At 38.1% G+C, this 26,684-nt stretch overlaps 1 long non-coding RNA gene across 2 annotated transcripts in view; it reads left to right on the top strand.

The window, feature by feature from the left end:
* Nucleotides 1-26,684, top strand: part of LOC104863914 — an 82,273-nt gene that overhangs the window by 18,346 nt on the left and 37,243 nt on the right. The window contains exons 2-3 of one of the 2 annotated variants that reach the window (XR_780722.1): nt 3,578-3,701; nt 10,066-10,269. This is a non-coding gene — a long non-coding RNA (uncharacterized LOC104863914). Of the gene's footprint in view, nt 1-3,577; nt 3,702-10,065; nt 10,270-26,684 lie in introns of those variants that run through there. The other variant, XR_780723.1, reaches the window with a different exon arrangement.

The raw sequence follows: 26,684 nt of genomic DNA, 5'->3' as shown, positions 1-26,684 counted from the left end.
CTGTGGTATCGTATTGTGTCCTAGTCTTAGATTCTAAAAATCGTTTATCCCTCTGCCCAGCAAGAGTTTGGGCTCTGGAAGATTGTGCCATATTGTGTCTTTCATTTCAAATCCCATCCATCCGCGTGTATTTTCCACATTGGCTTTTCCCTTACAGCGAAAACTAATTGTGTGTTCAGATTTAGTGCTGAGTTTGTGAGAAGGACCCCTTTTGTGCAGTAGGCCCTGGGCTGGCATCAGCCAGGGGATTCCAGATTTGTCACCACTAGGCTTTTGGTTGGTGCCTAGTGAAGGTTTTTTTTTTCTTCTGACAGCCAAGGACCCTGGTAGAGAACTTTACAGGGCAAGTGTTTGCTCTTCTTATGGCTTTTTCAAATTTGTGTGTGTGTGTGTGTGTGTGTGTGTGTGTTGGTTAGTGAAGATTGGTAATTTTCCATAGTCAGAGGACTTCTGCCAGGTGGGCAGTTTCCCTTGGGTTAGTACACTGCCCTCTGATAAGATTCAAGAGCTAGTGAAGCTGACTTGTTATGGATGTTTGGGTACTAGCTATAGAATGAAAGAGAGGCCAAAGGTGCAGGAGATCTTAAGGGAGCTGAAGAACTCGGAAAGATAGATGAAACAGGGTCCCAATGGGTAAGACACCTAAGCAAAACCTGGGGACCTATGGCTGCTACATATACTAATAATCTAATCCATAGTAGGAGTGTGAGTTTGTTGAAAATTCATCTTTTTAACTGCTAAAGTTGGGATGATCTTGCTGGTGAACTTGCTAGTAAATCTTAAAAAAGTAACATATGCATGTACACACATGCGCATAATTATAATTCATTTCTATTGAGTTTGAGATCCTTTGTACTTTAAATATCGTGTTCTATCTTCACAACAATCCTAAGAGATAGATCATATTGTGTCTGCTTTATAAATAACCAAATGAGGTATAAGGATGTTATGTATTTTCTTACTTCTACAGTAATATTTTTTTTCTTTTGTTTTTCCAAAGACTGAGAGAAATGAAACTTTTTAACAATTTCGGTTTCCACTTTTGACCAAGGAAAAGGGTGTGTAAGAAGTCTGCTGGAGATAAAAACATCAGTTGGGAGGGAGGACTGAGACCCTATTGCAGAGTTGTGGGAGGATGGGCAACAAATTTTCTTTAAGAAAAAGTGATATTTTGAGATGTGACAAATACAAATTAGGATGGTTCCATCATTGACAGTGATTTACTCATTGTCTATGTCTGTATTAACCTCTCATTCCTGACTGTTACGGCTTGAGTCTAGATGTCCCCCCAAAGCCTCATGCAGTCATAGGTGGGGCTTTTTCATAGCTGGCTGGATCTAGAGTGTGTGATACTAGGATTGATTCAGGTGCAGTGCTAAGATCAAGGCACTAGGTTTAAGGATGTGAATGCTACCTATCCTAAGTAGCCTAGATAAGGTATAAGGGATAGAAAGCTGTGGTTGTCCTTGTTGCTTTGCTACCTTCTGCCTACCATGAACTGGTTCTCCTCTGCTATGTCACTCTGCCTTGGAACCAGCCAGTTATGGACTGAAACCTCCACCTACTGTGAGTTAAGTAAACCTTTCCTCCCTTAACTTGAGGTGCTGGGTATATTGTCTAAACAGTAAGAAAAGTAACTAAAACACTGACTATATCTGACTGGTCTGGAAATACTTGACTCAAGCCTGGTAAATAAGCTTCTCTCTCCTGTCAGTGTGGCACTGAGAGATATGAGGCTGAAAGTCTGCAGTGCCCAGTAAACTCATATCACAGAAGAAGGGTAGCCCTGGATTGCCTGATTCCAAAACTTCTGAGAGGTGTTAGTCTGTGTCCTCTGGTAGTTCAAAAACCCTGAGCTGGGTTGGGACTTCATTAACAAGTACTGCTGTATCATCTGAACAAGGAATGGTTTGCTCTGCTGTTTTATCCACTTTTCTTGTCGTTGAACTTCTGTGTTTACTGAAAGAGACAGAAATCCCTTCCATCTCTGCACGGTAGGGTAGGCCAGAGACCCTGGACCCTGCTCCTAAACCTGTTCATGCTGTCATGATTCTTGCCTGGCTCTTGCTGCCTCCTTTTACCTATCTGCTATTGTTGTGAGGCTTGATGCCGAAAGGGTTATCTGAAGCAAAGCTGAAAGCAATAGAGGGCAGTGATCAAAGGTTGCTGATGAGGCCATTCTTGTCCTGGCTCCCTGTTGGCTATGGAAGGAGGAAGAGGAAGGATAGTGCAGTGCAGAGGCAGAGAATATGTACATAAGGAATGTGTTGAGGTGGTGCCAGGGAGCATGCTTCAAAGGCTGAAAAGCTCATCTCAGCCTTGGCAAAACTGCACAAGCACCTGAGAATAAAGAATACATGATTAGCAGAAACACCTTGTAAAAATATCTGCTCCTAAAGAAAGTAGGTCTCTGAAATGTAAATGCCCTGAAAAGTCTGCAAGTCTGAAAGATAAACTTCCTGAATTTATCATCCTTAAAAATGCAACCTAGAGCAAGAGAGAGACTCAGAAATAAGATTGCAAAAGCTAGGAAAAAAAGTGAGTAGAACTGACCTCTGGTAGATTAGATATGACAATTTCACAAAAGACTGCAAGAGAAATTGAGGAAAGCATCAGTAGCACAAACACCTGCAATAATGTAATCAAGGGCAATAAATAATAAAGATTTTGAAGTGATAAATTATGACAAGCCAAACTGGTGGATTTAAGTAGACTTACAAAACTAGGACTTCAGTCCAGCCAAGCAGATGTTAAGTGCTTAGAATTTGGGAAAGCACTTAGGGTGAGCTCTCAAAACATTTCACTTGCAAAATTAGTTCAGATTGATTTGGATATGAACATACTGGAAATCAGACAACAAACATGGATTCTGGTGAAAAACAAGGTGCCCAGTGGAAAGGGAGGCAAGAAGAAAAGAGCAAAGCTCTCTTCAAGAAACACCTTTCTGTGTATCTTTCTTTAGTAGCTACAAGGAGCTGATTTATTTTGCTAAGTTGGGAAGGTATAAAATAAAACAAAAAAACATGCCAAGAAAACCCATAAACATATTAGGTTCAGTTGGAGAAAAGAACAATCTATAAATGTGGGTGTTTGGCCTGCTAGATGGAATTGCAGAATGAAGCGATACAATCCTCATCATCCACTTGTCCCATGAGTCTGTGTCCCTTCCTGCTTCCCTTCCTTCAGCTTCCTGCTGACCAGACACTGTTCTAGGGCTGAGTCCTGGTAAAATTAACACAGCCTCTGCTCTGGGTGCCATTCGGTGCTGACGCACCTCAGGAGAGTAGCTGCAGGGGACAAGAGGGGCCTTGCAAGTAGGTGAGACCTGGATTGAGTCTCAAGTTACAAAATTGCTAACTGCACTTCCACGTTTTCCCCTAGCCTGTGAGACTTTGGGCTACTTGTTCTTACTACTGTGGTCTGAATGCATGTGTTCCCTCAAAAATCCTTATGTTGAAACCCGTATCTCGAAGGTCACGGTATTAAGAGGTAGAGCCTTTGGAGCTGATTAGGTCTCAGGGCTGGAGCCTTCATGAATGGGATCGGTGTCCTTCACTAGTGGTCTCACTTTCCCTAGGAGACCCCCCCGCCTCTTCTGCCATGTGAGATTGGAGTGAGAAGACAGCTAGCTCTGAAGAAGTGGGCCTTCACCACCAGCCACCGAACCAGGCTTGATCTTGGACTTCCCAGCCTCCAGAAATGTGAGAAATGAGGTTCTCTTCATAAGCTACATATTTTATGATATTTTGCTGTGGCAGCCTGAATAGATTATGACAGTTAGCCTCTTCCTGCATGGTCCTCCGAATCTATAGCTAAGCTTTTCTTTTCCCTCATCTCTTTATCCCAGTGTCCTCTAAGGGGACACGTCTTTGTTCTCCTCTCCTTCATTTCCTCAATGGTGCTAATGATTTACCCTACTGATGGCTGACAGGTTCAAGAATTGGAGTGGTCTGCACTTAGGGTGGGGATGGAACAAACTGGGACATTTCAAAGGGGTGACATGTATAGTTGGAAGAGAAGCTCCACAAGTAGTTCTGATGACCACTACCTATAGTGTTCTACAGGGTCTTTTGGGCTGACTGTTTTATGTCACAAACAAAACTCAGTAGTTCCTGCTCTCCCTACCCCACCCAGCATCATGGCTATATTCTTTACTCTTCTCTTTCCCCTCATGCCCCTCATTAATCACTGGCTGACACACAATCTCCCAGCCCTTTCAGTTATACTTTTTTACAGTCTTTAGAATATGTCCATTTCTCTCCAGTCCTATTACTATTGTAATTTGTCCTCATGTTTCCAGAACTAAGCTCTCCATACACATTCTGCATACTGTCATTAGAATAATTATCCTAAAATAAAAATATGTTCACATTACTCATTGCTCGCAGGTAGACAGAATGGTACATGACATTCTTTGTCACTAGGCCCATTTCTTTTAATTTCACTCTATGTTCCCCTTGACTTCAGCCATGCAGCGTTTCTTTCCAGATGTCCAGTACTTTCCCTTGCCTGTCTGCCCAGTCCCAATTCCTGCTTGGCTAACTCTTCCTGTACCTGTGCCTTTGTGTTTCTCATGTCCATGTACAAGCTTTGCTTGACCTCTTTCTGTCTAAACCAGGTAAGGTGCCTCCATAATCCTTTGCATGTAGTAAGTATCTTACATCTCTTGCTAGACTACAAAAGCTCTTTGAGGGATGGGTCAATCAGAATACATCATTTTGCACCCAGAACCTGAAACACAGGAGATGTCTGGTTAATGTTTGCTAGATAAATGATGAGTGTATAATGAATCTACTTCTCAGGTGAAGAAATGGAGTTTAACTCACATATAAAAGAGTGACACAGTGAATCTTCTAATCTAGGATTATTTCAAATAAATCATATAGCTGTAGTTAAAGAAACCCTTTAGATATACACACATTGCAAATGAATCTTTATAGCATGAGATATCATTTTATAGGCTTTTCTATTTTTATGTTTCTACAAAATGATAGCACTCAACGACAGCAAAAGAATAAAGGAGAAAAGGTGGGTGATAAAGAAAGAAGTGGAATAAAAATTGGGGGGTCCACTGCCAGCTCTTTATATGCTTTTCTTTCTAGCTCATAGCTCCTCTCAGGCTCTGTCTCTTCCTCCATAATATATAGGTAGTTTACATGTTGATTAAACTTTTGTTTAACTCTGTAATTGTATTATACTGTATGTTTCATATTGCTCTTTAAGATGCTTCCTCCTTGGGGCTGGGGATTTAGCTCAGTGGTTCTGCTGCCTGCTTCACAAGCTCAAGGTCCTGAGTTCAATCTCCTGTACAAAAAAAAAAAAAACAAAAAAAAAACTTCCTCCTTAAAAGGCTTGGTGAGCAACCAGTGAAATGTACCAGGAAATGTGGCATATTCTAAAACCTGACACAAAAATCCATTGGCACAGTTACTCTGGATGGCATGCAACTGATGGACACACCCGGCTGGTCTCAGATCAAAAAAAAAAAAAAAACAAAAAAAAAACTTCCTCCTTAAAAGGCTTGGTGAGCAACCAGTGAAATGTACCAGGAAATGTGGCATATTCTAAAACCTGACACAAAAATCCATTGGCACAGTTACTCTGGATGGCATGCAACTGATGGACACACCCGGCTGGTCTCAGATCCAGATATTTCCCGCACTTCTTGGCCTTTCAAGCAGTGAAGATTCCTGCTGCCATTTAATCCCTTAGCAAACATCCAGCTAATGGTGGAGAGGAACTGATACTAGATGGAACAGTTTTGAATGTGGAAGGCAGCATGTGTTTCTCCCTCGGTCAGCCTGTGCTGAGGGTCTGTACTACTTATTTTATCACTGTACCTGTCTACAGGAAATTCCATGACCCATAGTCATAGTACTCCAGTCAGGTCTAGCACAAATGCATGTTCAGTTCCACAGAAGAATCTTCTCTTTCTGCCATGCATTTGTATTACGGGTGGCATCTGTCATAAGTGCACCCAAACTACAGGCTGAAAAACCGGTGGACTGACCTTATGCAGAAAACGTAAGCTGTAATCAGGCTCTTGAATTGGAAAATACTGATAAAATGAGGAGATTAACTTCACTAGGTCCAGTGGTGGAAAAAGTAGCTGAATGGACCAGAGAGAAGCTCTGAGGTAATGTTAAAACTATGAGATGTCATGGTAACCTGAGGTTCTGAAGAAGTACAAACTGAGTTTGTAAAAATTCAGAGCTATACAAAGGAATCCCTGAGGTATGAAATAGCCAATCTGGAATAAAGAATATGTAGGTCAAAACGAAGAGAACAAAGCAGAGTGAAATCACTGGGGTCATACATGGTCCTGCCACCTACTGCATTTTCAGAGCTGTCTCTGGACCCGCATAATCTTTTGGTTCAATTTCATAAAGTTCTGGAACCACCACAGGGCTGGTTCTTCTTTCTCTAAGGTTCTTTCTCCAGGGTCTATTCTTCCAACAACCATTCATTTTTCATTTTTTGTGGTAACTAGGTGATCCTAGCAAGATTGTAGGGCTGGGCTTCTTATTTTCTGACTCATTGGCTCTGGCTACTGGTAGGGCAGGTATCTCAGTATCTGGGTCACTGTTTCTCCACACTCACATAGCATTTCCATTTGAACAGCACAACTACCTAGAGAGTCAACAATCATATCCTTATACTTTGATACTGAAGGAAATATTTAAATTGGAGATCCATAATTTAGGGTTTTGAACCCTAGGAAGACCCTGATTAGTCTTTGAGGAAGTCTACAAACCCTGCAAAACTACATGGGGTGAAAGTGTGTGTGCGTGTGTGTGTGTGCACGTGTGCATGTGTGTACTTGCCAGTTGGAGGTGGCGGGTACATTCTCCTGAGGAGAAGGTCCATGATTGTAACCACTTTCTCAGAGTAATCTGTGACTATGTCCTTGTCTGGTTAAATATTACTAGTTTGTGAGGCAGGAGCTCAGACTGTGACTGAAATCCAGCTCTTCCAGTCACTGGATGGCTAGCCTTGCATATTTACTTGACCTTTCTACACCTTATATTATTATGTATGAATGTGTCTAATACTAACCACACTTATACCTAGGAGTGCTATGAGGATTTAAAGAGATGCCTCACTTAATGTTCTTAAGCATATCACATGGCATTATACCAAGCTGTTGGTGGTGGATTTACATTTATTGTAGTTAATAGATATAAATATCATTTTTGATACATATTTTCTATTTCTGGATATTTATGTTTTACTATTGAAGGTGATTTTTAAAAAATGAGTTATGAGGGCAGGGAATTTAGCTCGATGGTATTTCTGCCTGCCTCATAAGTACAAGGTCCTGAGTTCCATCCTAGGTACCAAAACAAAACAAAACAAAAAAATGAGTTATAAGGTTAGAGGAAAGGACCAATAACCAAATATAAATTTTTTAAAAATGGAATTTTTATTTTCTAGTAAGGCAAGCAGAAATACTATAAAATGTACTAATATTTTATAAAGTTTATAAATATATAAAAATTAGGTAAAAGTTTAGGTCAGATAATTTTAGGCAAAATATTAAATAAAAATTACTTTGTACTGATGAGTATAATTTATATACTATCATAATCATTAATAAAAATTAGATTAATTTAAAAGGCAACTGCTTTTTCATATTTTCAATATGTTGGTAACATATTGAAATGATTGAAGTTTTTTCATTTAACTTGAAGAATTGCTACTACTCATTCTATGTACACATTCCATGCCTATTGGTTAACCATGGAGAAATAGCTGAGAAACCAGATATATTAACAAGACTTTATATGACTGTTTCAGTAGAGTTTCTCTTATTTTATTATGTTTCTTTAATTCTAGTAAAAATTCATTCTAGGGTACATTTTAGGCATTTCCAGTGAACTTGCACAGGAAACTGATTCACTGTAGGGCGAACCTCTGGCTAGTTAATTTAGGTTAAGAACAGATACATTTCAATACACCTCACTGGAACAAGTAGGGTAGAATTTATGATGATATTCTGCATCCAAATAGGAGACAGGTGGACACCCTCTTTTCAGCTTAATTCAAGTAAATATCTTCCAAGTAATCAGATTTCCCTGGCACTTGCCTGAACCCTTACAAATAGTAAACTGTGAGGGATGCAATCAGCTGTGGTCACCTAGCTAGATCTAACAGGTCACTTTTGATAAGGCTGACATGGTGGAGAAAATCTTCAAAATTTCTGATGAGAGGCCTTTGACTTTAAATTTGACAGGTGGCTAGTCAGGTGAATGTGAATAATCATTACACAGGGAACAACACCAACAAAACAAAACCCAACCCTGCTCATGAATGCAAAAAATGTCCTGTTTCCAAAATAATGATGTTCAGCCTGACTTTTGGAAAAGGAAGAAACACAGTGCTGAACATGTTATTTACCAATGCAACACAGTGTTCTTATTCCACTGAGTGGGAAAAATAAAAGCAGAATGTTTTCTGGCCTGCTTCCAATCATTCAACCTGTGTTGACTGGATTCAGGACTTGTAGTTGCTACAAGCCACAGAGGCTTTTGGCCAGACTCCATGTCTGTGTAAAATGGCAGGGCAAAAGTCCTGCCATTTGCATATTGTGTAGGTAGCTGGAGTCATGACAGTGCTGACAGTGATGATGATGATGGTTTTAGCTGGGAGTTCTCTGACTTTTTGATGGATGTTTGTACATATTATTTAGTCCAAAGATCTCAAATATGCTCTAGCAGTGGGGCTTTTGAGGGCTGTCATTTCTAGAGAATGTTCTTTGTGTTATTTGCCTCCTGTCCTTTGTCCTGGCCAGACTTAGGTCCAGTGGCTGTCATTTTGCTTAGGTGCAAGGGTGTCTTGTAGCAACTCTCTGTTCAAACAGTTGGGAACTGATTCTGACCCTTATCCTGATGCTCTTAGGACAACCACCACATAGGATACTGCATTAGAGAAGTGCCTGGGCCACAAGAGGAGCGAGTTAGATACTCAGTGAATGTTTAGCCTCTTCTTATTAGTAATACATGAGTGGCATCATGCACAGGCCATCTTACTTGTTGTCCCCTACTTCTGTGCTTGTCTCCTTTGAAGGATAGATGGGAACAGAGAGGATTAAGGAATTTGGAAAATTCCTCTGTACATTTCTGGTTGTTGCCTTTTATTCAATAGAAGATATGGTCACCAGCATAATTTCAGATAGGCTATCAGTTTCACCCTTAAGCAAGTCAAATGGAAATTCCAGGACCTTTAAGTTGGGATCCAAGTAGGATTATATTGAATTTAGAATGATTATAGCAATTGCATCTACAAATTCACTCCAGGGAGAGAAGTGGAGAGGTCCTTGTGTAGCTTTGGATTGTCTATTTAACTAAATCACAACTTCATTTCTCATAATCTCTTTTGTTGTATGGTTGCAGGGTATGTTTGGGCACAAGAGAGATTTGAACAAGATCTGGAAGGTGAAAGTGAAGCAGCAGCCATATTTTACCCTCTGAGGGTGGGCACCGAGCTCCAGCAATAGTGATGGATCACACATATTAATGCCCATTTGTTGGCTGACCTCATGGATCTTAGGTCCCTCAGCAACCAATAAGTCCCTCTTTGAGTTCTCTGAGTCTTGAGCCACATAGAGTTAGAACCCTGAGAAAGTGTGTTGGCTTTATCATGCAGATCACTTGATTGTTGAAGTTGAAGGTGATGGATGATATCATCAACTGGCTTCATGGTTTCCAGTTCACTCTCAGATTCTGTCTTGTTCCTATTCTCTTCTATTTGACTTCTTGACTGTGCTCAGGCCCAGAGTAACTTGTGTCCAATACCAGTCAAAGAAGCCACAGTCTTACAAAAACTTTCTGGCTTCCATATTGGTATAAGGTCTACAACCATAATACATCCCTATTTTCCATTATTCATGAAGGTTCTGCTTCTCTAATTGAGCCTTACTTGATATAAATATTCTTATTCTAAATGAATACCAGCACCCTTTTCAAAACAGTGACTCTGGAGTTTAGATATACTGTTTGAGGACCACCAACCCTAGAGGACTAAGGTATGAAGGTTCTTTTCTATAATTTATCTGTTTTTTTTTAGGTGACCATGTAAACTTGAACGTGTTTCATGTAATTCAAGAATACTATCTACAGGAGGGGAGTAGCTAAGGTTTACAGGAAAAAAATAGACAATCCTTTACCATCAATGAACTTGATTGGAGGAGGCAAGCATGTACACACAGGAGCAGATATTAAAGGACTGATTGAACTCTTAAGAGCTTAATAAAGGTGAAGAAGAGATAGGGCAGAGTAAATAAAGATAAATACAGTTATGTGTATAATAAATGTTTGCTGAATGAAAGCAGGAGGGGTATTTTGACATTTTTAATAAAAAGCAAATATAACAATGGCAAAGAGAATATAAAATTATTTTTTAATCTCCCACTTTCATAATGTCCCAGTGTAACTATTTTAATTTTCAGATATCACTGTTCCTACCCATATTTGTTTGTTATATAGTTGGAATTACAATGCAGCAGTTTTTTGTATTTTCTTTGCTTTCCTCACTTATTTTTTTGCTTTGTTTTAAAAGGACCTAAAGGGAGTCTTATGACTATTTTTAAGGAGATTGTAAACCTTGGTTAAAAAATGTAATGTGTTTTTCTACTTCAACCTCTGCTTCAAATGCTGGGTTCTGAGCCATTTTGGAAATGGGTCTGACAAACGATGGCTGTGGCTGTGCAGAGCCAAGGTGAGCGTAAGAAGCAAGTGCTGTTGCTAAGGGAACCACTGGAGAAATGTTTATGATATAAACTTTGCGATCACATTTAAATTTCTTGACACAGTTCTTGCTTACTGGCCTTGAAAATTTGAACAGCTTCAGTCAAAACAAAAATGTCCCAGGGGTGATGGACGTAGTCTGTCAGAGAGCATTGATAGGAAGCACAGCACACACTTTTGGAGCAAAGGAAGGAAACCATTTATTCCCACTAACCAAAAAGAGTGCTGAATACTGGGGTCTGTGAATTTGGGCAAGAATGAATTTACTTTTGGTAGAGATCATCCCTGTGTAGCTGTTTAGGTCTCTGTCTACCTGATGGAAGTATTTTATAAGGGCTGGCTGGGTACAACTATAATATGTATTTTAGACGCAAGAACACAACTAAAATGAAACCTTACATTGACCTCCAGCACATTTAATTGCTACAAATAGAGCTGCGTTGGTTGAGTTCTGGATGAGGTGACAGAATTTTACATGCTTGGTCTTCACCTCACCCACACCCTCATCTCTATTTCATTAGCACCGCTGTCCCTGGAGCCCATGAGGTTATCAGAAAACTAGCTTGAAAGATGTTGGTTTGGACCCACTTGAGTTCACACATAAGTCTTATGAGGAAATTTGAGGCTTTAATTTGTGATTCAGATAGCTTGCATTTCTCTAGTATTCATTAATCTCTTGGTAATAATAATGACTCTATAATAGCAAAATCTTCCATGGCTCCTACAGTGTGCTCTAATCTAAGCACTTTATGTATAGCAAGTCATTTGATCTTTCCAACAACCCTGTGTAGAATGTGCTATAATAATTTGTTGATTCCAAAACAAGTTGTTTTTTTTCCCCTCTCTCACATTCTAGCTTTTGTGAAAATGGAATGTGTCTTACTTTTGATAACTTTTGATAGAGTGTCATAGTTTAATTGGTGGAATTCTACAACTTTTTCATGGAGTATAAAATAATGGTATGTTTTACAATGAAAAGCACTTCTATGAAATGCAGTATCGATATCCCCACTTTACAAATGAAGAATTAAGGCACAGAAAAGTGAAGTAGCCTGCCCAGTATCACAAGCCTCAGTGCCCTGACTCAGGGTTCCATGTTCTTAGCAACCTTGTGCCCTGCTGGACTTCCACATCCCTCTCTGAGGGTCTCCCCAAGGCCACTATTGAGTAGAAGGCTTCCTTCTGGCAGGCACTCCTGGAAGGAGTAACACATTGAACATTTCTCATTCAGTCATGAACATTGCTGGAATTTTCTTGTTATATGGTTTTCTACCTGAAAGCCATTTCCAAAACAGTCCTTGGGAGATGAGGCCCTGAGCAAGGGTTGGTAAAAGAAAACCCTGAAAGAAGAGGTGTGCAAGAACTGATTCTGATGGGCTTACAAGAGCTCTTGCCAGGCAGCTGTTAATCATTCTACCAAGCAGTCCTCTGTGGTGGAACCATTTACATCATAGAAATGGGCAAACACTATGAATCAGGGCTTTTCTATTTGTTTGTTTGTTTGTTTTTCCTTTCAGAGAGCTAGGTTAGGAATACATCACTAAACAGATGCTAAATTAATCAGATTTCCCCAGATAGGCATCATTGGTCAAAATATAGTAGTAGGAAGGAAACAGGAAGACTGAGCATGAGAAATGGAGCTGAAGCTGAAGTTTCTAGGTAGTCTCAAGGTCAAATAACTCTATTAGAGTTAAACTGTGTGCATGCTTTAATTCAATTTATGTTATCATGTTAAATGTCTATGTAGATAAGGGACCACTGATGCACATGCTACCTATGTGTGTGGAGCAGTAGAGAGACACAAATTACCTGAGGAAAGAAGAGTACTGCCTGCTTTGTGTGTTTGTTGCCTTCATTCCTGAGAGGATAAGATAATGAGCTATTTGCCAAGAGCAGTGAGGGGCCAAAGGGGCTTCTGAGATCATCCAAGAAGTATAGACCAGGAACAATAGCTATAAGACCTCAGAGGGCAATGGTGGAAATGTAGGAAGTGATCAATAAATGCTCATTGTTGAACTGAGCAACTGCATGTCACAGTCACATTTCTCGTGTGTGAATTACTTAGTTACATTTCTCTTTTTCTCCTTGGTGATTCTCAGTGAACTCACCAAACACAAAAAGCATGTGGGCTTATCATACAGAGGAGGAAGGAAATGAGCTGCTTTATAGGCCTTGTCTCATTGTATTCAGTCTGGAGGGAAAACTCCAAGGAATGAGGTACATTATACCGAGGTTAAAAAGGAACCCAAGCTGGCTGAGAGAGGTGTATTCAGCAAAGAGGAAGACCACACAAGCAGTTGGAGTTTGAGGGGAAGCTCTTGAGGCCAATAGAAGGAAGGGAGTGTGGGTTCCCAAAGAACTCTCTCTTTGGTCCATTTGGGAGCCACAGGAGGACATTGGAGAGGAATGGAGGAGGTAAAGGAACAAGGAAAGGGAAAAAGACCCCAAAGGGTGGCCAGGTATGGGGAAAAGGATTATGGCTGCTTTGCAAATGCAAAGGACCTGTACATTTCTCATTTCCAAATTGGGCTATTTTAGGAACACATTCTTTTTCAGTTATCTTCTATTAAGAGCTACCAACAAATCAGCTAAAGAAAGGTATCTTCATGGATTTTAGGATGGAAATTTTAGCAATCAGGCTCTTGGCTCAGCATATGAACATATGAGCTTTGTTAGGGCCATATGTGAAGGTTAGACAGTGACTTCAGGAGTAGCTTTCCCTGATATCTGTTCTCACCCATAGAAAAGGGCTGCTCACAGTTTATTAACAGATTTGGCACTCATTAATAATTTGTGGAACTAGCAGATCAATCCCAGCTGATTGAAAATAATTATCAACCTCTCCAAATGATTAAACGGCATGTTTGGATTTTCATTTATGTCATCATTTTGATTGAATGATGTGTATGTGTGCCGAGATTGTGTATTAACAAGATATCTCTTAGAAGTAATAATAAATACTGATGAAAAAGAGTTACATATCACTCTACATCATAGGAAAAACAAGAAATCAAAGTTAGATGAGCAAGAGAATAAAATTGGGACCCAACATAAATTATGAAAGACAGACTGTGACATAGATAAAGTTGTATGGGATGTAAATGATAAACAGAAAAATACTTATGATGTTCCAAGCAGAGCGTCAGAGGATTGAAAATTCTGGTCAGCATTGACAAACAAGCAGTGTAATTAATCCGGAACGGAAAGAATACCACAGATGTTTAAAATTATTTTTTTCTACTGACTCAGTCTCCTGCATATTTACAAATTGAAGGTTGTAGATTAATAGCTCCTGAGATTCCAGCCCAATAGGCCCAACTCCAGGATTGTGTTTGCACTCAGTGACATCCTTTTGGATTCAAACTGTTTCCCCTAGTCAGAATATAAGAAAAACGAACGCCTAAACCTGCTTTGTCTCACATTAGTTTTCCCAAGTGTATTCTGTTAAGGATTCACTCAACAAGAATAACAAATAAAAATTCCCACCAGAAACTGCAGCATCTCAGAGAAGTGGTGCAGGCTGCTGTTCTTTGTTAATATCAGTTTGGTGCAGCCTCATTCATAACCCAATAATGGTAACTTGCTTCCACCTGGTTCATTTGAATTCTGATTTTGCCTCATGCGCCATCTGGATTTAGCTCAACAAACTTTAAATGCTAGAGAAAACATGATGCAAATGTGCAAGTCTGTAACACCCTGTGGACTTTTTACTTCATAACCTCCAGGAGTAGGCAAATGATTTCATGGAGAGGTAAACTAAGTCACTGAGCTGTTCCTCTAGGTGCTTGAAGTCTGCTAGCAGTTCAGATGAAAAATAAACACTAGGCTCTTGGCCAGAATTCAGCCTTCTACAGGTTTGTTAGACCCTCTTTCAGGTTTTCTTTATCTCTGTCTCTGTCTGTCTTTAAACCTGAAGTGCTTGTTAAATCTGAAATTTCCCTGGACGGTCAGTGAAAGGCAGAGTGGCCCATGTGGCTCTGCAGGAGGGTCCCATCTCAGCCCGGGCAGCCTTTCCTAACAAGGGGTGGAAGGAACTCCAGGTGAGCTTGGACCACGGATAGTGCCAATACTTGTGTGTGGCAGGTGTTTAAAGAGCAGCAGAAACCTGGCAGCCTCTGCTGGGCCTTTTTTAAACTAGAAAATTCATCCTTTCCACCAGTTTGAACTTCCAAATCTCACGAGGGTCTACACATGCATTTGCCATTCCACAAACACCACCAAAATCAGATATAACTTGGCAAATTGTGAGTTACTAGATAAGGCCTTGTATTCCTTTGCTATCAGTTTGATCCAGAACAAGATCGTCCATGGAGTGGGCTAGCGACATTGAATATGGTGTGAATAGATAGAAAGTGCGCTGCAGAGAAAATGCCCTCACCTCTGAAAATTGTTTATATGTAATTTAAATGTGATTATAATTCAAGAATGCATTTTTGCCCACATTTACTTTTAAGATACAAAAGGTATTCTGACACATACTCATCCACGTACACACACGTACATGCATACACGCATGCACAGTATTCACAGAAATAGAAATCAGGTACAAAAATAATGTCAGAGTCTCTGATCTACCAAAAAATATGTATTTGTCTGTTGCATGTAAACTAGCCCTACTCCCCCTCTAGTTCCCACTAATAATTCCCATCTCTTTTTATTGTTCCTCAAGTCACTGGATTAAAGACTATTAGTAATTATCTCTTATAAACCCACTTAGGTTATGTTTACACAGTAAGAAAATGTTTCAGGAAGGAATTAACTGTTGCACTGGGTGTTAATTTCTTCATGTAAGAACCAACCAGTTTTTCTTTACAGAATGTTTCATCAAAGTGTTTACTTCAAACCTGTAGGCTCAGCCTACTAAAAGGGTGTTTTCCACATAAAAGCCCCCTGATTGGATAAGAACTGGCCTCACCCAGGGTGTCCTAGAACTGTCTTATCTTTTAACACATTTTCTAACTCCTGTTAGACAAAAGAAGGAAACCAAAACTAAATTGGAGCTAACAATATGGTTAGGAAGATAGGACGGTGTTGAACAGGGAACACATATTCATTCCTCCGAAAATGAAGGAAATGCATAGGAGAGAATCTTTAGATTTCATAATGTTCAGTGTAGGAAGGACTAATCTAATCTTTCTTACTCTTAGATGTGGGAACTGAGAACTACACAGAGTAGTGTCTTATCAAATTTTCTAAAGAACACTTGGTCTGTGGTCAAAGGGCTGACTTAAACGTTCTAAGGCAGATTTTTCTAGATATTCCAGAAAAAAAATTCCCATATTTTTTGAATCCAAAATTCAACCCTTCTTACTGCCTGGCAGCTTTTTCCTATATTTTTCTCAAATTTCTCATGCTGGCTTGTTCAGGACAGGTGTACTTTTTGGCACACTGCCTTAGGTAGGCAAATATTCCAAGAGAGGCCCTGGCTTGAGGAGCCATACTTCCAGCTAGAGAAAAACCACTGTAGCTGCCAATGTAGGCTTTTGTGTTTAACATTTGCCCAGGACATAAGGTTAAGGCCTCTTTAGCACCAATGAGTCAGAATTCTAACGCAGACTGCATTCATTCTAAGGGACCAAGAGGTGTGCTGTTTAGTTTTGGTTACTTTCCTTTGAATTTTAATTTTCTAGTCATTTAAAATTAGCTGTTTTCCAGCTTTCTGCTCCATGCACACCTTTACCCTAGTCCCTTAATTTCATTTAGTAATTTAATAATTTCGTTATTTTCTTCCTGTGCTTTTTTTGGGTGTTGTGAGAAGTGTACTCTTTTTACCAAGTGTGAACTTTGCTTATTTGGACATTTAAAGAATATTATCTTCTCGTTCCTAGGAGACTTGTTTCACTTTCTTTTCACTCACTAGACTTCTTGAAAGGGTCCGTACTTAGTGTCTTCACATCTCATTAATTTCCCAGCCCATTACATTCTGGCTTCCACCAACACCACTCAATTAAAAATACTCTCTCGCCAGCATCCTCCCAATTGGCCGGCGCAATGGCCCCACTTTCCCTTGTCATCCTACTTGACACTTATGCAACATTTGACACGGTTGACCAGCTCCTCCTTATTGAAACTCTTTCCTTTCTCGGCCTCTTTTATTTCACCGGCTCCTGCCTTTCTAAGCTTTCTTCTCCAGCTTCCTTTGCTGGTTCCTCCTGCCCTTTGATGTTGTTTTTCTAGGGGATCTATTTATGGGCTGCTCATATTGCACACTCCTGCTCTACTCCGATTTCTACAGTTACCCCGTAGCATTGATGAGGTTCCCTGGCTCATGAATTCTCAGCTGAACTCCATGTCTTATTTCCTGGATTCTTAAGACCTCTCTCTCTCTTTAATTTTTATTATTACCATTAATTCTGATTATCATTGTCAAATTCTCTATGTATTTCTACATGCTATTTTGTTTTGCTGTTGCTGTGGTTTTTGACTGCCAACACCTGCCTTCACCAACCTGGCTTGGAGCGCGCCTGCTCCTGCTAATTATTCAAAAGCAGCTCTTCTGCCACACTTTCTCTGTAACCCTTAGAAAGAGCTAGTTGTTATTTTGTTTTTACTTTTAAAGCATTTGGATAGAGATAACGAGTGAGATTATTGGAATTCTTAGGTGCCTGTGGCTGAACTAAATCCTTCACATGGATTATCTCATTCACCCGGTACAGTAGCCTCTGGCTCAGGGCCTCTTATCATCTACCGATTTTGGAAGAAGAATCTAAAACTCCACGTAATAACTTGCTCAAGGCCTTGCAATAAAGTTTCAAACCAAGGCAGCCTGAGTCCATAATCATATTATGCTATCTTCCCAAATAGTAGTAGCTAACTTTTACTGGTCACTTACTTTGTGTATGGATTTTCTCTGTGTTTTCTCATTTAGTTCCCAGAAAATTGTTAGGAAATAATATAATTATAATAACTATTTCGGAATGAGAAAACTGAGGCATGAATAGGTTAAGTAATTTGCGCAAAACAGCACAGTCCACGAAGTAACCAAGTAAAGTGTACTTTGTGTTATTTACCTCCATTATAGAGATGCCGAAATTGCTCTGTAATTAACTACTTAGGTGCTTTCATCTTTTGCTCTTCTCTTGACTCCTTGAAGGCCCGGATGATGTCATTTTCAACTTTTAAATTCCTTTTATCTCATCACAAAATGCAAGTTCAATAAGTTTGTAGAGACAAGAAGCTGATAAAACATTTTGGCTGTTGTTGTCTTTGGGTCATTTTTCTAGGGCAGCTAATATGCACCAAATTCATTATATGTTTTACATAGCAAATCATTTTTGTGTGTAACATTATGAAGCCATATATGAAAACACAGTCTCTGCAACTTACTTTTTGAGTAGAAATAGTTTCAATTCCCAAAGGTAAAAGAATTGCTATCCTAACAATTTGCATCTGCTTTTCTTTCCCTTTAGCAGTTTTAAACTGCTGTCCAGACTGAAGGCTTATTTGAACAGACCCTTAATCTATTCAGAAACAAATACCACATTTCACAGAATATAAACCTAAACAAATTGAAGTCACATCATTTTTCAAAATAAGGCATTTTTCTGTTGAATGAGACTTTATCTGACCATCTCAAGTACTTGGTAGCTGTTATTTTCTCCCCGCCTTCCCCTCTCTCTTTCCCTACTAGCTACATTTCACTGTGTGTGATGTTGTCACATAAAATTTATTATATATCCTAGTTCCAAAAATATAATCTGCCTTTCTGCTGTCTCAAACATGTTGGTTATTTAAACTATAACATACAGTGCTTTGCATCAGTAAAGTACAAAATATTGTCATTTTCCTGTTTTATTTTGTTTACAGAATTGTAGAAATAATATATTATATTGCAGAAAATACTCAAAATACAAAATTATATTCAGTAAATTGAAAAATCATTTTGTCATGTATCTCTAGTTCTACTCCTCTACTCAGTTTGCTCGCAATACCCTTTTATGCATTATAAACACAAATGGGCCCATATACAAATCTATTGTGATTTAAAATTTTATAGACTAAATCATATCATACTTATTTTCTTCAGCACATTTATGTAACCACAGTGTGCCTATCCATGTCTCTATTGCTAAATTTACTTCAGTCCTTTTAATGGGTACATAGTATCCCAAGGGAAGGAGTACATACCTAATAAACCAATTCCATTTAGAAAAGCATATGGATTGTAAAATACACACGTCTTTGTGCACACATGTAGTGTTTCTGTAGCTGAATTGCTGGAGGTTAAATTGCTGGCTGGTTTGGGGAACATATGTTAAGATTCTGGTGGACCCAATCTCTACCCATGAACCCCCCAGGCCATACTGCTCATAGGTACATCCTTATGTGGAACCCTTATGTGGAACTGAACCTGGGCCATCTCTCTTTTTAATTTTAACAGTCATAACTAAGTTTATATATTTTGATCAACCTTGAAAATTAATCTGATTCTATAACTTCTTCTTCTTAAACATGACCAGATTATTAGCATACCTTGACTTTTTCCTCTCCTTTTCTTTCTTTGATTCAATCATTTGGAATTTTCTTGGTTGTTACTAACTTTTAAACCTATTTCTCTAGTTCTTATAATTCATTTATTAATCATTGCATTGAGCTTTATACCTACCTTATCCAAATAATTTAGATATAAAATTGTCAAGCTCTTTCCCTCACATTCTTTTGCATCATGCCTTCTTTTCAAATTTTTTTTTTTGTAATTTTTATTTTTCTATGCACAATGGGATGCCTAGGTGGAAAGATCTATAAATCATTGCCTGTGTAACAGTATTTTTATTTTTCCAATATTTTATTTGATTATGGAATTCTAGGTCAAAACAATTTTTCTTAGCTTTTTGAAGGCATTTATCTACTATTTTCTAGCATTCAGTCTTGTTGATATAAACTATGATGACAAGCTGATTTTTGGGGGTGGGTAACTTTTTCTCCTTGGAAGATTTTTCTTTGTCCTTGGACTTCCAACAATCTCACTAAGCTATATTTGTGTTTTTTATTTGTTTGCTTTTTAAATGTTCTGACTCAACATTCTGTCAGCTATTTTGAGGGGGAAAAAAAAAACTCAGATTTTCAGATCCTGAAGTTCTCATAGCAAGGAAATTCTGAGTTTTCCTTTGTTGTAGGTTTTTGTTTGGTACTTGAGAGAAAAACCAAAACAATAGACAGGGAAAGAGAAATAAAATTTGCATGTCTATAAATTTTTAAAAGCTTCACAACAGCTACCTTGTTTAATTATAGCTCATCATGACAAATCATTCTACTTTTTTTTTTTTTGCTACTGTGTAGGTTTGACTATCTAGAAATAAGACATGCTACAATTTTAGTCCTGAAGTCTACAAAGTTATTTACAACCAGGCACAAAAAATTTAGATTACAGATTTAATGTATTCCTGAGGGGAAAAATCGGTTTTCTGTGCCCTAAGCCTATATTATCACTAATTTTCTGGATAAAATTGGAGACAGGCTTATTTAGAATATTAATTTGTCCCCATTCATTATAAAATCACTTTTAATAGTTTATAGAGTGCATTTAGATTACATATTTAGATTGCATGAATTTCTGAAAAATACATTAATGATATGCAAAATTACATGTAAGATGTCAACAAAAAAATCCCTAGTCCAAATAAATAGTTTATTGTAGAAAAAATGGTGGGTCTGACTAAATATCCATGGACTAATCTTTGTTTGATGTCACTCTGTCCCAGGATCCTCTACTGTTTTTTATAAGCATAGCTTCCTTTAATGTCACAGCAGCCACATAACACAAGCACTGTTATTACCTTTATTTTACATAGGAGGAAAATTATGTTGAGAGAGCTTGCCTAGAATTACCCAGAAGATCACCAAACCCGGGTTTGAATCCAAGCAGCTTGATTCCTAGAAATATTTGCTTAAGATTCAAGGCAGAACACAAATTGTCAGGAGCTTGATCTCTGCATTTTCAAAGAAATCCTGGAAGTGGTAGCTCCTAAAGGGATCCTCAAGGGGGAAAAAGAGAAGGCACTGTAGAGATTTTTTTTTTTACAGTGACACAGAACAGTGAAGAATATGGACGTTAGGGAGAATTGTAAGTTGTGCAGGGGAATAAGTATCTGTGGGCTGCCAACTTCTCTGAGGTATGGTTGACTTTTGTTTTGTTTTGAGACAGGTCTGGCTATACAGCTCAGGCTGGCCTTGAACTCACTATATAGCCCAGTCTGGCCTCAAACTCATGGTAATCCCCCTGCCTCAGACTCCCAAATCTGGGATTACAGTCATGCACCACCATGCCTGGCACAGGTATGGTTATTTTGGCACTTTGGGTTTTATCATTTTTTTCACATCGTTGTCTGCTCAGTGACAAGATCAGTAGTTGTGATTGAAATAACAGAGTGAAAGGTTTGTTTATTTCAATCATGCAGACACAGCTTTAAGATTTGGTTTCATCTATTTAGAATTGGGCTTAAATTATCATGGATTTCAGATGAAATTTATCATAAAAGCCCAGTGTAATCCAATTATATTTATTCATCAAAATAGTTGACAGTAAAGTTCAAGATGGCAGCATCAGATCTACATGATTCTGGACCACGAAAATTCCATATAGGCTGTACATTTATGAGTAGATTTTAACAAGGAGTGCCAAACAAAAATTTTTGGTAAGTACTGCAGAATACTTTCAATTTCAAGCTTTCAGAGCATTTCTATGCACATAAATGAATCAAGAGCCAGTTGAATAGTTAAGAAAATGCTTTTCACAGAGCTGTTTAAAATTTAACAGGTGTCAAAGAAATTCTACCAAAGAAACTCAAGTGCAATTTGAGTGTATTTTATGTTCAGTGCTATTGCCTGACACAAGGACCAAATGTGAGACCGAGTATCTTCATCAAGGGAATGCTTAAATTCCAACTCTGGGTTAGATTCAGTCATGTTCCAATAATATCCTGGATCATTAAATTAATTCACTATGAAAGAATGTACCAAAATTCCTATAGATTTTATTTGCTGATGACATAATGAAAGTGTTGCTGTAATGAATTTGTATTGTGATTTTATTAAGTAAACCCACTACCTATTGCTATGTCCTGTTTATTGTGAAAACCAAAGCAATTGTGGGTGTTAGGCTACATTCCTTCATAATTTGAACCCCTTTCTACTGGAGTGATCTCTGACTGCTTTAAGGCTTTGGTATCCCTTTAAATATAAAAGATTTATCTCTTTAGATCTCACCTTGAATTCCATTTGCCTCTGATTTCTAATCAAAGGCAATGGAATAATTCAATTCCCTTGGAAATTTTTTGATTCAATCTAATGTTGACATGGATCTCAACCTTAGTCTGTGTGAAAAGCATGCTCTCCTACTGGAAAATTGCCCATATTATTTTTTAGTATGTGATTCAAAGATGTTTAGAACAAGATTTTTCTCAAATATCTTATACTGTTGCTGCTTGGACAAATTCACTTCATTGAGTAGAAAAAATTCCTGATATATCAAGCTTGGTTCATCTTTTATAAATTTAGGAAATGTAAACTTGTGTAGAGAAAGTAGTAAGATTAATCCTTGATATGATGAAAAGAAAAATGTGATTCAAAACAAAGCTGTTGTTCAAGAAATGGGCTAAATTTCGAGGGGCTGACTTTTGCTCTGGAGACTGGCTTGCCCACAGGACTTGTGATTCTTGTGCCACATCAGAGAAGAAATAGAGGATGTAGGGATGAATTTACAAGTCACAGGATGTTTCTTGGAGCATGAACAGCCCCTGCAGCCCCTAGACTTTGTCCTTCAATGGCTGGCTATTATACTAATTCTCTGAAACACTTTTAAGAGCACATACTCTACTTATTCTTTTGTCTTGTTCTCAAATTTTTCATTTGTTATCTTGGTTCCACAACCAGATCAAGAGGTCCTGGAGATCAAGGGCCACGATTTACTCTGCTTTTGTGGTGACTAAAGCATCTAGTAGTGTGTGGAGTTCCCAGGAGACTCTTCAATCCTTGTAAAATGTTTGAGTCAGTGACCTTGGGAACTGTGACCAGGGCCAGCACAGAATCCACATCAGTTTGTTTTTGCTGGAAGCCAACTCACATCTCATGCATTTGCCCAAGCACTCACCTGCCCCCAACACCACTTAGGTTTTCTGCAAAAGGCATCTTCAGTTTTGGAAAACTTTGTTCCTTTTTCTTATCTATAGCCCTTTTCTTCTTGAATGCCAAATTTATGTATACACTGTTAAATGGATTTTTATCAATAATTAACAGGTTAATAATTAACAAGTACATATGAACAAGTTAATAATTAACAAATGTAATAGATTATACTGGTGTGGTTGCCTAGTCTCAACACAGGATTTAGTTATAAGAAATACTTACAGCTTTTCATTATATCAGTATAATTTATATTGAGCAAGACAACATCATTATTTTTATTAGTGTTCATTCTCTAAAAACCCAAGCTATTTCTTCAATTTTTTATTCTTGTTTCTTAAAAGTTTGTATTACTTCTGCTTTTAAAGCCAATAAGTAGTTATATAAAGAGTTTGACAAATATAAGAAGATAACAGGAGAATCAAATCAACCCATAATCCAATCACTCAGACGTAAATATTTTTAAAGCAGTTTTCTTTCAGACTTTTCCTATGCATATATATGTGCCTGACCCTCAATCCGAAAGCTTGGAAATAAAAGATATATTTTCTTACTTTCTTAAATCTAAGTGAGATTAACTTTCTTCTTCCAGAGTATATTAGTATCACACTGATTTTTATGATAAGTGACTGGAAATTATGAATTAATCCATGAAAAATAATAATTTTTATTTCTTATTGTTTTTAATTTTATTAATACACATTTGCAGTTCATAATTATTACATTCATTGTGGAAAGTTGGTACATGTAATAAAACATCTTAATTTGTTTCACCCCCTTCGCCTCCCTATTTTATGTCTCCCACCATCTCTTTGTCTCCCTCTCAGTTACAAAAGATCTATCATTCTGTTTCTTATTAACTGTTGTTTTGCTCTTTAATTTTTTTATACATTGGCTTTCTCAGATAGATTATATGATGTTTAAGTTTATATATCTGATTTATTTCACTTAATATTATGGTTTCAAAATGCACCCATTTTCCTCCAAATGACTCAAATATATTCTTTTTGAAAAATAGCAGAATAATACTTCCTTGTGTATAAATTTATTTTCACTCTCACATTTTGCTGAATGCCAAATTCTGCCCCACCTTTTCTTCTGGGTATGTTTGGTCAGTGATGTTTGCCGTAGGACTGTATTCATCCCAGCCAATCCCAATTTCTGCATTCTCTGTCTAGGTTTATAACTTGTGGGTTTGTGAAATGTTTCCACCCTCCGTCCAGAGAGCCCTCTGTCCATACACCCCAGACTGTGGCAACCATCCAAGCTGAGTTTTATCTTTGATCATATTGGCAAGTGTAGTTTGCAAGCAGACTGAGCTCTATGTTGGGTGTAGGCAGTGCGAAGTGGGAGTCAAGCAGTTCACTGGATTTAATGCCAATTCTCTCAGATTTATCGTCCTTCAAAAGTCACACACATCTGGCCTGGCTTCTTAACTTGGAGGGCAGGACTCTCATGTCCTCCTCTGCCTGAGTTTAAACTTCTGGGGGTGTGTGTATAGTCTAGTCTGCACCTTTTCTGTGACTGTCTCTTGTTGCTCTGTCCCACCCAGTCACTTGGTAGGGTAACTCCTGAAACTCTTAAAACAACCTCTTCTCAAAATGGCTACTGATTAAACACTCCCAAGTACGGCAGATGCTGCACTTTTCCAATTCTGCCTTGCCATGTAGAAGGAGTCATTTTAAGAATAAAAGCCCATGATGTTTTTGCAGAATATAATAGCCACAGTTTTTTCTTGAGGCTAAAGCTGGCAGTCCAGTCTGTTTTTTTCTCTGAAACAAGATGCTGATGATCTCAGGGATTCCGTTGTGTTCGTGGAGACAAGTTCACCTCCTCTGGAGCTGGGATTAACTTTCCAAACTTCTTTGTTCTTTTCCCTATTGCTATGGTATTAAAAACTTATTGAAGTTTTCTTTCATCTCAGTAAATTATTGTAGGTTTTTTTAGGCAGAGGTGAGTTGAAGGAAGAGTTGTTGAAGTTTTACCCTTTTCTAAATTATTTTTAAAATATTTAAAATTTTCTCATTGCAATTGTGAAAAGTATATTTTTATCCTCACATTTCCTTTTTACTTTTAGTGTTATTTCAGAAAGTTGTTGATTTTTTTGTAATTTTTAATCACATTAGTAATTTTTCTTCTTATATTCATTTTTTCAGTTTATTCCTTTGAATTTTTAAGTAGACTGCTGCACTACTTGCATATGCTAATAGCTATATCTTTTAATTTCACTTCACGTCTCATAGAACAAGATTAACAAAGCTAAAAAAAAAAGATTAACAAAGCTGACACCTTTTCTTTAAATATGGTCTCTATATTGCGCAAGCTGGCCTCAAATCCTTGGATGCAAAGGACTTCCTCTCTCAGCTGAATAGCTGGGGCTATAGACATGTACAAGCCATGTGTAAACACACCCTGCTTGAAACTGCAGTTTTTTTGTTTTGCAGTAGTGGGAATTAAACCTGAGGTCTTTGTATTGAGCTATATTTTTCAAGCCACCTTTTTTTTTTGAGGCAAGGTCTTGCAAAGTCACTAAACTGCCCAGTTAGTAGTACTTGAACTTGAGCTCTTCATGCCTGAGCTTCCCACAGTGCTGGGAATACAGTCACGCGTTGACACATCCAGCACTCAGTGTTTTAAAGACTGATGTTAGCTACTGATGACTTTTCCATGCTAAGGAATAAAGAGTTGCTTTTAAACAATGTCCTTTCTATTGAGAGCTATCTGTTGCTCCCTGTTCTAAGGAAAGCTGTGTTGAGAATTTGTTATGGTTTGGGCTTAGATGTCCCCCCAGAGCCTCATGAGGTCATAGGTGGCTTTTTCAGAGGTGGCAGAATCTTGAGTGTGAGATGCGGGGATTAAGGTGTGTGATAACCAAAGCAGTACATTGACTGGTTTGGCACCACCCTAATCCAAGTAGTCTGGATAAGATAAAAGGGGCAGAAAGACGTTAGTAATGTTCCCTGTTGTTTTGCTACTTTCTGTCTGCATTGAACAGCTGCCCCTCTGCCAAGTGCTACTCTGCCTTTCAAACCAGCTGATTGTGGACTGAAACCTCAACAAGTTGTGAGCTAAATAAACCTTTCCTCCATTAACTTTGGATGGTGGGCATTTTGTTCTACCAATGAGAGAAAAGTAACTAAGATAGGAATAAAAGTGTCAACACAGGCATAATTTACTAATTTCTTGATCATCAGTGGATAGTAGTAATAGAATAATATGTGTAGCATTGGTTTACAGGATTTCATTTAACCTCATTAGCTTTATTATGCCATTTATATTTTCATTTTTATCATATATTTATATTTTTCTCTCACTGCATTATAGTCTTAAAGAATCACACTTCTCCTTTGTAACACCTCACAGTGTCTTCTAAAGTATTCACAGTCCATGGGTATGTTTATTGATATCGTGGCAACCTAGCACTGACAATAAAAGTGACAATACTGATCTAATATTTATTGAAAAACTTACTATGTGCCAGGTAATCCTTTCAGTTAGATAGTTTATATGCTTTTTGTTTCATATGAAAAAACTGTGGCAGAGAGAGTAGTTAAGCAGGTTACCTCAAGTGCCACCTAGGAAATGATAAACCTTGATTTGAATCCAATTAGCCTTATACCAGAGCTATGTTTCCTTCCAAAGATGGCCATGTTATCGTCTAAATCATGCCGCTAAACTCCTGGAAATGGAATTTTAATCTAGCTTTATGGCTACGTAATATGGTACAACCAGTAGTGTTGGGTGAGATTTGTAACACGTCTCTGGGATATCATAGCATTTTAATTTTTGTTGGTGTTTTTTTTTTTTTTTTTTTTTTTG

Source organism: Fukomys damarensis, unplaced genomic scaffold (assembly GCF_012274545.1).
Source record: "Fukomys damarensis isolate Sample0158 unplaced genomic scaffold, DMR_v1.0_HiC HiC_scaffold_14, whole genome shotgun sequence".
NCBI classification, from domain to species: Eukaryota; Metazoa; Chordata; class Mammalia; order Rodentia; family Bathyergidae; genus Fukomys; species Fukomys damarensis.
This window is presented reverse-complemented; position numbering and strand designations above follow the sequence as displayed.